Genomic DNA, 12,500 nt, shown 5'->3' with positions numbered 1-12,500 from the left:
TAACGCAAGAGTTAACCAGTATTCTCAATCATTCATCCCTTTCTCTGGTAAACTCTGGAACTCCCTGCCTGCTTCTGTATTTCCACCTTCCTATGACTTGAATTCCTTCAAGAAGGACGATTCAAGACACTTATCCTTCAATTTTTGGCTTCCACTTTGGACCCTTTTATGGGACTGGCATTTCAATGGGCATTTTTTTTTATTCGACTTTTGTTGCCCTTGGCCAGCGTCCTTCCTTCATAAAAAGTAGTAGTAGTAGTAGTAGTAGTAGCAGTAATGGTAGTGGTGCTAGTAGTAGCAGTACTAGTAGCAGCAGCAGTAGTAGTAGTGGTAGTAGTAGTAATAGTAGTAGTAATAGCAGAAGTAGTCCCAATAGTCGCAGTAGTATTGACAGTAGTAGCAGTAGTAGAAGTACTCGTATTATTATTATTATTATTATTATTATTATTATTATTATTATTATTATGAGTAGTAGTAATAGAAGTAGTAGTAATAGAAGTAGTAGCAGTAATGGTGGTGGTGGTGGTGGTGGTGGTGGTGGTGGTGGTGGTGGTGGTGGTGGTGTAGTGGTGGTGGTGGTAGTGGTGGTGGTGGTAGTGGTGGTGGTGGTGGTGGTGGTGGTGGTGGTGGTGGTGGTGGTGGTAGTAGTAGTAGTAGCAGTAGAAATAGTAGTAGTAGTAGTAGCAGTAGTCGCAGTAGTATTAACAGTAGTAGCAGCAGTAGTAGTAGTAGTACTAGTATTAGTAGTAGTAGTAGTAGTAGCAGTCACAATCGTAGTAGTAGTTGTAGTAGTAGTTTTAGTAGAAAAAAAAAAAAAAAGTTGTAGTAGTAGTAGTAGTCGCAGTAGTATTAACAGTAACAGCAGTTGAAGTACTACTAGTATTAGTAGTAGTCATAATCGTAGTAGTAGTAGTAGTTAGTAGTAGTAGTAGTAGTAGTAGTAGTAGTAGTAGTAGTAGTAGTAGTTATAGCAGTAATAGTAGTAGTAGCAGTGATAATCGTAGTAGAAGTAGCAGCAATACTCGTAATAGTATTAGTAGTAGTAGTAGTAGTAGCAGTGATAATCGTAGTAGTAGTAGAAGTAGCAGTAATACTCGTAATAGTATTAGTAGTAGTAGTAGCAGTGATAATCGTAGTAGTAGTAGGAGTAGCAGCAATAATCGTAATAGTATTAGTAGTAGCAGTATTAGTAGTAGTAGTAGCAGGCCATGGCGGCAGAAAAGAGTGTCCTTTGTGTGAGTTTGTTTGTCCTTTGTAGTGAAAGAGGAAAGAGTGTTGTGGTAAGTAACAGTGATGGTGTTGGTGACAATGCACACTCATGTCGGCAGCCACACACACACAATTTTGAAGGAGGGAAACAGACAACAGTGGGTGACGGCAAGCAGCCTTAGCGGGTGGCGTGACGTTGCTGCGAGCGTGGCGGAGAGGGAGATGACAGGAAGCAAGGGGCAGGTAGAGGAGGAGGAGGAGGAGGTGACGACAACAACTACTATTACTACTACTATTACTACTGATACTACTACTACTACTACTACTATTATTTCTACCACAGTTACTACTATTTCTGCTACTGCTACTGGTGCTGCTGCTGCTCCTCCTCCTCCTCCTCCTCTCTCCTCCTCCTCCTCCTCCTCCTCCTCCTCCTCCTACTACTACTACTACTACTACTAATAATAATAATAATAATAATAATAATAATAGATTTACTACTATTAGGAGGAGGATACACGGGTGGAGAGAGAGAGAGAGAGAGAGAGAGAGAGAGAGAGAGAGAGAGAGAGAGAGAGAGAGAGAGAGAGAGAGAGAGAGAGAGAGAGAGAGCAGGCAAACAACTGTGTGTGTGTGTGTGTGTGTGTGTGTGTTATAACAAGACAAGTGGCATTAAAAAGCACGTAATTTACTGACAAGCATTGCACGACAACATTACTGCGGTGATGAAAAGTACTCCTATAAAATGCAACGTGGCATCATACAAGCCAGGCAGGAGGGCAGCGAGGCCCAGCGACCTTGAAAACAGCTGACTGACTCACAAGAGAGAGAGAGAGAGAGAGGGGGAGAGAGAGAGAGAGAGAGAGAGAGAGAGAGAGAGAGAGAGAGAGAGAGAGAGAGAGAGAGAGAGAGAGTTGCACTGTAAGATTTTTTATTTATTTCTGTGAATAAATTACGGTATCCATGAATAGTATTTTTATCTGTAATCCTACACACACACACACACACACACACACACACACACACACTAATAATAATAATGATAATAATAATAATAATAATAATAATAATAATAATAATAATAATAATAATAATAATAATAATAAATAAAAATAAAAATACTAAAAAATATGAATCAAGGAATGACGGTAAAGCGGACAGGGAGGCTTGCAAGGAAGTAGTAGTTGTAGTAGTAGTAGTAGTAGCAGTAGTAGTAGTAGTAGTAGTAGTAGTAGTAGTAGTAGTAGTAGTAGTAGTAGTAAGTCAAAATAGTAGTATGAGTAGTCGTAACAATAATAATAATAGTCGTAGTAGTACTAGTAGAAGTAGTAGTAGTAACAGTTATCGAAATAGTAGTAGTAGTAGTAGTAGTAGTAGTAGTAGTAGAACTAATATTAGTATTAGTAGTAGAAGTAGAAGTAGAACGAGTATTAGTATTAGTAGTATTAGTAGTAGTAGCAGCAGTAGTAACAGAAGTAATTGTAGTGGCACTGGTAATTGTAGTAGTAGTAGTAGTAGCATTTAGGTAGAGCAAGTGTGAGGTGCGGTTCACACCAGCCAGTCACTGTCACCGCCGTCCGTGACGTCATGAGTGGGGGGGAGGGAGCGAGGAGAGCAGCTCCTGTGTGGGCGGCGGAAAGGGGAAAGGAGCGTGAGGCGGGTGGGGACCAGAAGGAGTGGATGGTGGGTGGGGGGCGGGAAGGGGAGGATGGCAGGCGGGGAGCTGGAAGGAGTGGGTTGCTGGTAGGGGCCTGGCAGGAGTGGGTGGCGAATGGTGGTTAGGAAGGAGTGGGTTGAAGGGAGGGGAGGAAGGAGTGGGAGGGGGTAAGGGCAGGAAGGCGTGCTGGCAGGTAGTGGCCGTGAAGGGGCTGCTGGCTGGTGGGCGGCCAGTAGCTGCTGCTGGCGGAAGTGGGAAGGAGTGGCTGGCGGGTGGTGGGGAGGGAGAGATTGGGGTGATAGGAGGCGTCTCTGACTTACACAACAAGATGGCGTCCTGTCTGAGATGGTGGCAAGTGTAGTTTCCCGGCCAGCGGCATTATGGGTCTTATAAAACAGGGGGGAGATCTTTCTGTACACAACATGCACTTGTACACAACACACGTTTGGCTGTACACCTGGCGGCTACTCAACACACCTGGTACACTACTGGTAGCACACTTCAGGGAGGGCTTGGCCAATCCTGGTTATCTTGACCACCACTAAGTCTATGAGGAGGAACACAATGCGATACACACGCGCACCACACAAGATACGCCGCCACACTGGCTGCAGGCTGAGCGGCATCCCTTTGGCTCAGTGTTTCGAGGCCGTTCGGTACTTGAGCGACACACAAAAGTCTATTTAATATACAGGGACTTGTTCAACCAACGAACACACTCATATCCACCAAAAAAATAAATAAAATAAATAAAATAAAATAAATAAATAAATAAATAAAATTAATTAAATAATTAAATTATACTAAATTATTAAAATTACTATTGCTTCTACTCTTACTACTACTATTACTGCTACTACTACTACTATTGTGTGTGTGTGATATTATTGATAGCAATCATAATAACAATATAACAACAATTACTACTACTACTATTATTACTACTATTACTACTACTATTACAAATATAAATGCTACTACTGCAACTGTTTTTGCAACAATTCTTAAGGCATTAATATTAATATTCACATAGTAGTAGTAGCAACAGTAGTAGTAGTAGTAGTAGTAGTAGTAGTAGTAGTAGTTGTAGTAGTAGTAGTAGTAGTAGTTGTAGTAGTAGTAGTAGTGAGAAATCATGAATACTACCTCTACCACTACCACTACTACTACTACTACTACCACACAGGCATGCTTATGAAGGTCGTGAACAGTTCCATCTGGTACAAACTTAGCTGTGATGCGAGCAATGGCGCGTCACCTTGGTGGATCCCTGTCAAAGTGTCTTGTGAATTGTCTTTGCACTTTTGACATTTTCGTGCCTCCAGTAACACTTTATGACATGTTCTTTCTTCAAAGCTTAGTCTTACTTCTGCCATTATTATTTTGGCCAACTGTTTCTGAAAAAAAAAAAAAAAAAAAGAATTATAGCGAGTCAAACAGTGAGTACATTTTTGGATGACTCTCTCTCTCTCTCTCTCTCTCTCTCTCTCTCTCTCTCTCTCTCTCTCTCTCTCTCTGTTTATACAGATAGATACAGATAGATAGATGTACACAGATACAGACTTGTGCTTGTGGAGTATAAATGTAAGAGCATGAAGCACAGTGTGTCTCTCCCCACAGGCACCTCCCGCCTCGCGCCTTCCTTCCTCCCGTCTCCCGGAGTGTACACACCTGCACTCTTGAGGTGAGTACACTTACTCTTTTCTTTCCTTGTAATTGTTTTCACTGTGTTTTCTACTGCACACACTCAGAAAGTAGAAAATGAGGCACTAACGAGGCAAGACTATATACCACAAAAACTGGACACAATCTATCTACCTGTCTACCTATCTGTCTCTGTCTGTCTGCATCCACATCTGTCCGCCTGTCTATATCCTCACCGGAACAGAGGGCGGAGCTTACGGTTTAGGAAGCTCTCTGTTCAATTGATTTTTGGGTCTTGTCGAGTTGATTACTGTTTGAGAAATGTGTGGGTTTTGGAGCCTTTTGTGTGAAACATCTATATACTTAATAGGGAGGCAAATACTGAACATGTCATGAACTTTATCGAGGAGTCTTTTCAAGCTGGAGTCCACGGCCTGTGAAACGAGGGGAGACCACTCCACTGTGTAGTGGTGGGCATCTTTTCCGCCAAAGAAATCATTGCCAAAAATGCATACGGTCCACGCACGCACGCACGCACGCACAAACACACACACACACACACACACACACACACACACACACACACACACATGTTTAAATGTCTCTCAAACAGCTGGCATTTCAAAAAGAATTGTGGGTAATGTAACAAGTGAAGCAGTGAGTGACACGCAGTGTACTTCACGCTGCCCACATCTCATGCACTGCCTTCCTACATGGGCATCTACATGGCCGTCTTTTTAACAAAAGCAACAAGACGGCAAAATAAAATTCTTCGCTGTACATTTTCCGTAAAGAGTCTGCATCCAAAGCTTCCTCAGCCTTCAGTATTTGCAGGCTTCCCTTCATTCATAAGTACTTCACATTGTTATTAATACATCAAAATCTTGGACATAATGCAATATTCAAATTGGCAGAAAATGTTTCTCACACGAGAAGTAACAACGTTAACCTTATTTGTGCGATACTGACACAACAATATTATTCACAAACAGTGTGACAAGTTGGACCAAAACTGTTGTGAACAGTTTGCCTCTTGATAGACAAAGTTCTTCTTACAACTGATAAAATGTTCAAACAAACAACAGGTTAAAAAGTAACCACTTCATCAACAAAAGCTGTGATTTTGATGCTATTTATTGCAGTCATCGCATTTGTTGCTGTTATCATTATTACTTTTATTATTATTATTATTATTATTATTATTATTATTATTATTATTATTATGTTGATGATGTTGTTGTTGTTGTTGTTGTTGGTATTTATTGTTGTTGTTGCCCTAGTTACCAGTATTAGTTATTAATTATGTTTATTAATGCTAGTTACTATTATTTGTTACTAATAATATTCTTATTGGTATTATTATTATTATTATTATTGTTGCTGTTGTTGTTGTTGTTGTTGTTGTTGCTGTTGTTGTTGGTGTAGTTATTAGTATTATTGTTATCACTACTCTTGTTGTTATTGTTATTATCATCATTATTTTATTATTATTAAGTTAGTGTGAGACACTTGTATTAGTGTTTATCTTCTCTGTAGCGGCGCGGTACTGCCGCTGTACAATACAATTCATTATGTTGTTGTACATTATAATTTGTTTGCACTCCTGCCCTCTGCTCTACTGTACAATACACCGTCAGAGAGCCTCGGCTCACGTGACTGTGTATTGTATGTACACCTTGAAATACTTTATACAGGTTTGCTTACTTGATTACTTACTTAATTACTTACTTACTTGCACACACACACACACACACACACACAGTCAAGTCTTGCTTCGTGTTGTCTTGTCAAATGGTTTGGACACAACACACGTGCCATGCCGTGTGCCATAGTGTCTCTTACTCCCATCCACCTCTTTGTCTTGTCCCCACATCCCGGTGCTCAGGCCGGCCACTTCAAGGCTCAACTCCCTCCCTCCCGCACTGAGCCTTGCAGGCCACGTCTCTCCTGCCCTGCTCCTCACTTGGGAAATTTCTTTGCAGGCTGCTGGCGAGAAGAACTGTGTCCCAAGCCCTCCACCATGGCCGCCGCTCCGAAAGTTTGCGTCCCTCGCGCGAAGCTCATCTTCCTGATGGAGAACGCAGGCAAGGACGTCTTGACCTTCGTGTTGAAGCGCGGCGCGCTGAACGCCCCCGCCACGCCGCCAGGCCAGTCCCTCATTGACTACCTTGACAACCTCCCTCAAGGCTCGACCGCCAACTATGGCAGGATGAGTAACAAACAAAAGAAAGCAGCACTGAACCACAGTTCAGTGCTGCTTATCCTCTGACGTGACTACTTTATTCATTATTTTTTGTATCATCAGCGAACTTAGATACTTTACAGGTGAGGTCCTCATCGATATCATTAACGTAAATAAGGAAAAGAACAGGGCCGAGCACAGATCCCTGTGGTACACCACTTAAAACTTCTCGCCAGTTTGAAAATGTACCATTTAAAACAACGCGCTGCTTTCTCTCAGACAGCCAGTCTGAGACAGCCAATTGAGAAGTTTTCCATTTATACCATGACTTCAATTTAGCTAGTAGCCGGAACTTTGTCAAAAGCTTCTTGAAAATCTAGATACACTAAATCTACTGCCTTTGTTTCGTCGTAAATGGTGAAAATATCATTAAAGAAATCAAGAAGATTAGTTAGACAAGAACGTCTGTTTCGGAAGCCATGCTGTGAGTCATTGATTAAATCATTTATATGTAGATAGTTCACTACATTGTTGCAATTTACTGTTTTCATCAGTTCACATACTACAGATGTAAGGCTGATAGGGATGTAGTAGGAAGAAGAGGAGGAGGAGGAGGAGGAGGAGGAATAAGAGAACGAAGAGAAAAAGGAGAGCTAGAAGGAAGGCGAGAAAAGGAGGAGGAAGAGGAAGATGAAGAGGAGGAGGAAGAAGAACAAAAAGACGAGGAAAAGGAGAGCTAGAAGGAAGGCGAGAAAAGGAGGAGGAAGAGAAAGATGAAGAGGAGGAGGAAGAAGAACAAAAAGACGAGGAAAAGGAGAGCTAGAAGGAAGGCGAGAAAAGGAGGAGGAAGAGGAGGAGGAGGAGGAGGAGTTATCTTTATCAATACTATTATGGAACACTGAATAAAGAAATTAATAAACAGATAAGTAGTGTGTGTGTGTGTGTGTGTGTGTGTGTGTGTGTGTGTGTGTGTGTGTGTGTGTGTGTGTGTGTGTGTGTGTGTGTGTCCAGGAAGCACACAGGTGCACAACACTCGGCCATTACAGGAGTCACCTTGAGAGGTTCATGGGTCACTTAAGTGGTGCCGGCACACAGCTGCTGCAGGAGTGGCGGGACCTGGGGGTGCTCAGCCTGGCCGTGTGTGACCAAGACGCCCAAGAGGTTCTGGCCGCCATCAGCGCCGTCCACGTGTCATTGCCTCGGCTACACATCCTCTGTGAGTCTGACGCTGTGATGCACCACCTGTGCGTGTTATTATTATTATTATTATTATTATTATCATTATCATTATTATTATTATTATTATTATTATTATCATTATTATTATTATGGTGGTAGTGATGAGAGAGAGAGAGAGAGAGAGAGAGAGAGAGAGAGAGAGAGAGAGAGAGAGAGAGAGAGAGAGAGAGAGAGAGAGAGAGAGAGAGAGAGAGAGAGAGAGAGAGAGAAATAGTGTTGAGTATTACAGCGTGTTATAATAAGACAAGTGTCATTAAAAAGCAGGTAATTTACCAACAAGCATTGCACGAAAACATTACTCCGGCTATTAAAAGTACTCCTGTAAAATGGTACGTGGCATCATCCCAGCGAGGCCAATTCTCCTGTAAAATGGTACGTGGCATCATCACTCACCTGTTTTCAAGGTCGCTGGGACTCGCTCCCCTCCTGCCTCGCTGGGATGATGCCACGTACCATTTTACAGGAGTACTTTTAATCACCGGAATAATGTTGTCGCGCAATGCTTGTCGGTAAATGACGTGCTTTTTAATGCCATTTGTCTTGTTATAACACACTGTAATACTCCACAGCAGGCAAAAAAATAAGATAAAACCATTAGTAATTTGAGCAAGTGGCACCTCCGAGGCTGTGTCAATGCAACCGTCTGTCCTTCACCTCAGGATATGAATTTAGTTGTGTGGATACACACTATATATATATATATATATATATATATATATATATATATATATATATATATATATATATATATATATATATATATATATATATATATATATATATATATATATATATATATATATATATATGTGTGTGTGTGTGTGTGTGTGTGTGTGTGTGTCTGTGTGTGTGTGTGTGTGTACAGTCCCTGCAACACACACTGAGAGGAATGGTACATTATTGCAGGCCTACACGTCCCCGTGGGTGCCGTGAGGACACAGGCGTGCACCACACGGCTGCCTGGCTGCCCAGGGGTGTTCCTCGTGTTGTCTGGCGTGGACGAGAGGCTGCTGGAGGAGGCGGCCCAGATAGCACAGCTCCTGCAGCCCACACAGCGCCCGTGAGTGTGTGCCAACACTGCTCTCTCTCTCCTCTCCTCTCCCCTCTTCTCCCTTCTCCTCCCCTCTCCTCTTCTCTTCCTTCCCCTCCCCTCCCCTCTCCTCTCCATGCCTCTTTTCCTTTCCCCTTCTCTCCTCTTCTCTCCCCTTCTTTCCCTCCTCTCCCCTCCTCCCTCCCCTCTCCTCTATTCCTCTCCTCTCCTCTTCCCTCTTGTCACCTCCCCTTTTCTATTTCCTTTTCCCTCCCCTCACCTCCCCACCCTTCCTCTCCTCTCCTCTTATTTCTCCTCCCCTCCCCTCCCCCACACACCCCTTCTCTCCTTTCCTCTCCTCTCCTCTTCTCTTCCTCCTTCTCCCTTCTCTTCGTTTCTCTCTTCTCCTTTTTTCTCCTCCACTCCCTCCCCACCCCTCCTCTTTTTTCCACCTACTCTCCTCTTCTCTTCTTCCCTCTTCTCTTCTCCTCTCCTCCCCTCCCCACCCTTTTTCCCTTTTTCCCTTCCTCTCCTCTTTTCTTCTCTCCTCTCCTCTCCTCTCCTCTCTCTCTGTCAGTAAATGGATGAGTGGAAGTAATAAAAAAAGGAATATAAGAGAAGAGGAGGAAGAAAACAAAGGAAGAGGAAGAGAACGGAGAAGATATCATGATTAATAATAAAAAAAGAACAAGGGATCTCTCTCTCTCTCTCTCTCTCTCTCTCTCTCTCTCTCTCTCTCTCTCTCTCTCTCTCTCTCTCTCTCTCTCTCTCTCTCTCTCTCTCTCTCTCTCTCTCTCTCTCTCTTCTCTCTCTCTCTCTCTCTCTCTCTCTCTCTCTCTTCTTGTTAATGTAATAATAATAATAATAACAATAATAATAATAATAATAATAATAATAATAATAATAATAATAATAATAAAAAGAACAACAACAACAACAACAAATTGATGGGGGTAGGAGCAGGAGGAGGAGGGGTAAAAGTAGTAGTAGTAGTAGTAGTAATAGTAGTAGTAGTAGTAGTAGTAGTAGTAGTAGTAGTAGTAGTAGTAGTAGTAGTAGCAGAAGTATTATTATTATTATTATTATTATTAGTAGTAGTAGTAACAGCAGCAGCACCAGCAGCAGCAGCAGCAGCAGCAGCAGCAGCAGTAGTAGTAGTAGTAGTAGTAGTAAAAGTAGTAGTAGTAGTAGTAAAAAAAAGCAGTAGTAGTAGTAGTAGTGGTAGTAAAAGAAGTAGTAGTAGTAATAAAAGAAGTAGTAGTAGTAGTAGTAGTAGTAGTAGTAGTAGTAGTAGTAGTAGTAGTAGTGGTAGTAGTAGTAGTAGTAGTAGTAGTAGTAGTAGTAGTAGTAGTAGTAGTAGTAGTAGTGGTAGTAGCAGCAGGAGGAGAAGCAGCAGCAGCAGCAGCAGCAGCAGTAGCATTATTATTATTAGTAGTAGTAATAGTAGCAGTAGTAGTAGTAGTAGTAGTAGTAGTAGTAGTAGTAGTAGTAGTAGTAGTAGTAGTAGTAGTTGTTGTTGTTTTGTTGTAGCAGTAATAGTAGAAGCAGTAATAATAGCAGCAGTAGTAGTAGTAGTAGTAGTAGTAGTAGTAGTAGTAGTAGTAGTAGTAGTAATGTAGTAGAAGAAAAAGAAGAACAAGAACAAACAAACAAACAAATAATTGAATAATGAAACAAACAAAAAAAAACAAAACAAAGGAATAAAGAAAAAAAATCAATAAAATTAAGAGGAACAATGAAATAAACAAATAAATTTAGAAACATAAATGAGGAGAGAACGGAATAAATAAGAAAACAAACAAACAAACAAACAAACAAATAAATAAATGTAAAAATAAATAAAGAAACAATCAACCAATAAAGCAGGAAAAAAAGGAATAAGGAAAGATAGAAAAGCAAAATGAGAGGAACAAACAAACAAAGAGAAAAATAAATGAACCAAGAATCAAGGAGGAAAGCAAACAAACAAACAAACAAACAAAAAAAAAAAAAAAAAAACAAGTGAGGTCAGGCTAGGTGGGGTAGATTAGATTAGGTTGAGTTAGGTTAGGTTAGGTAGATTAGGATGGGATTAGTTAGGCTAGGTTAGGATAGGTTAGGTCCTGTAGGTTAGGTTAGGTTAGGTTAGGCTGAGTTAGGTTAGGTTAGGCTTATGATCAAAGGCAACGAAAGCACATACATATATAATACTCCTTTTATCCTTTTATTTATTTATGTATTTATTTCTGTATTTATTTTATATTACTATTTTTTTGTTAGCTCAGTGAGGTGAGGTTCAGTTGGGTATGTTACGTTAGGTTAGGTATGTTTGGTTTGTTACTGATACTTTTATTTATTTATTTTTTTTTTTGTAAGTAATTGTTTGACTGTTCTTTCTTTCCTTTCTTTTTTTTATTTTCTATTTTATTTTATTTATTCTTATAAAGTATGTTAGGATGTGTGAGGTTAGTTAGGTTAGATTAGGTGCGTTAAGTTAGATTAGGAAACTTTATGAAACTATTTCTTCCTCATACATTTTCCTTTCTTTTTTTTTTTTAGCTTAGGTAAGACTGTGTCAGGTTATGTGACGCTAGGTTAGGTTAGAAAGGTTATGTCAGGTGTTAAATATTTAAGTAATCACCCAGGTGTTAAAGTTGTTCTTGTGTGTATGTTAGGTTAGGTTAACTGGGTCCGGTTAGACATGTTAGGTTATTAAGGGTAGGTTAGGTTAGGTTAGGCTAGGATTGTAGGGAGGTTTTTTTTTTTTTTTTGTTTATAAGTAATCATCCCACTTGTAAGGCCAAGTTGGGTCAGATCAGGTTGGGTTAGGTTAGGAAGTTTCAGTGTACGAGAAATGCTTCTATTTGTATGTAACTCAAAAATAAATAAATAAATAAATAAATATTATTACGTATTGTTATTATTGATTTAAAGCATGAGTAGTAGTGATAGTAGTAGTAGTAGCTATAGGAAAAGAAGAGCGAGAAGAAAAGAACAAGAAGAAGAAAAAAGAATAGTAATAATAATAATAATAATAATAATAATAATAATAATAATAATAATGATGATGATGATGACGATGATAATAATAATAAGAAAAAAAAAGGAGGAAGAGGAAAATAAAATAAAAGGAAAAATAAGAAGAGAAGAAGAAGAAGAAGAAGAAGAAGAAGAAGAAGAAGAAGAAGAAGAAGGAAAAAAGTAGTAGTATTTCAAGGGGGAAGAGAAGGAAAATATTATTATTATTATTATTATTATTATTATTATTATTATCATTATTATCATTATTATTATTATTATTAGTAGTAGTAGTAGTAGTAGTAGTAGTAATAGTAGTTGTTGTTGTTGTTGTAGTAGTTGTAATTTTCAATTGCTAGTTAAAGCAGGATGAGGATAAAATAATAGTAGCAGAAAAGAAAGAAGAAAACATCAATAACAGCTAGATAAATCAATCAATCAATCAATCTCTCTCTCTCTCTCTCTCTCTCTCTCTCTCTCTCTCTCTCTCTCTCTCTCTCTCTCTATCAGTGAGTGGATGCCAGCAACTTCCTGATCTATCT

At 39.9% G+C, this 12,500-nt stretch overlaps 1 protein-coding gene across 3 annotated transcripts in view; it reads right to left on the bottom strand.

The window, feature by feature from the left end:
* Nucleotides 1-12,500, bottom strand: part of LOC135098368 (uncharacterized) — a 92,423-nt gene that overhangs the window by 40,804 nt on the left and 39,119 nt on the right. For all 3 annotated transcript variants that reach the window (XR_010266905.1, XR_010266904.1, XR_010266903.1), the window contains exons 4-5: nucleotides 7,746-7,934; nucleotides 3,344-4,263 (exon numbers count right to left, since the gene is read on the bottom strand). The gene's annotated coding sequence lies outside the window, so the exon portion shown is untranslated. The remainder of the gene's footprint in view (nucleotides 1-3,343; nucleotides 4,264-7,745; nucleotides 7,935-12,500) is intronic.

Source organism: Scylla paramamosain, unplaced genomic scaffold, assembly GCF_035594125.1.
Source record: "Scylla paramamosain isolate STU-SP2022 unplaced genomic scaffold, ASM3559412v1 Contig58, whole genome shotgun sequence".
Classification (NCBI taxonomy): Eukaryota; Metazoa; Arthropoda; class Malacostraca; order Decapoda; family Portunidae; genus Scylla; species Scylla paramamosain.
The sequence above is the reverse complement of the archived record's forward strand: the minus strand, read 5'-3'. Positions and strand labels throughout refer to the sequence as shown.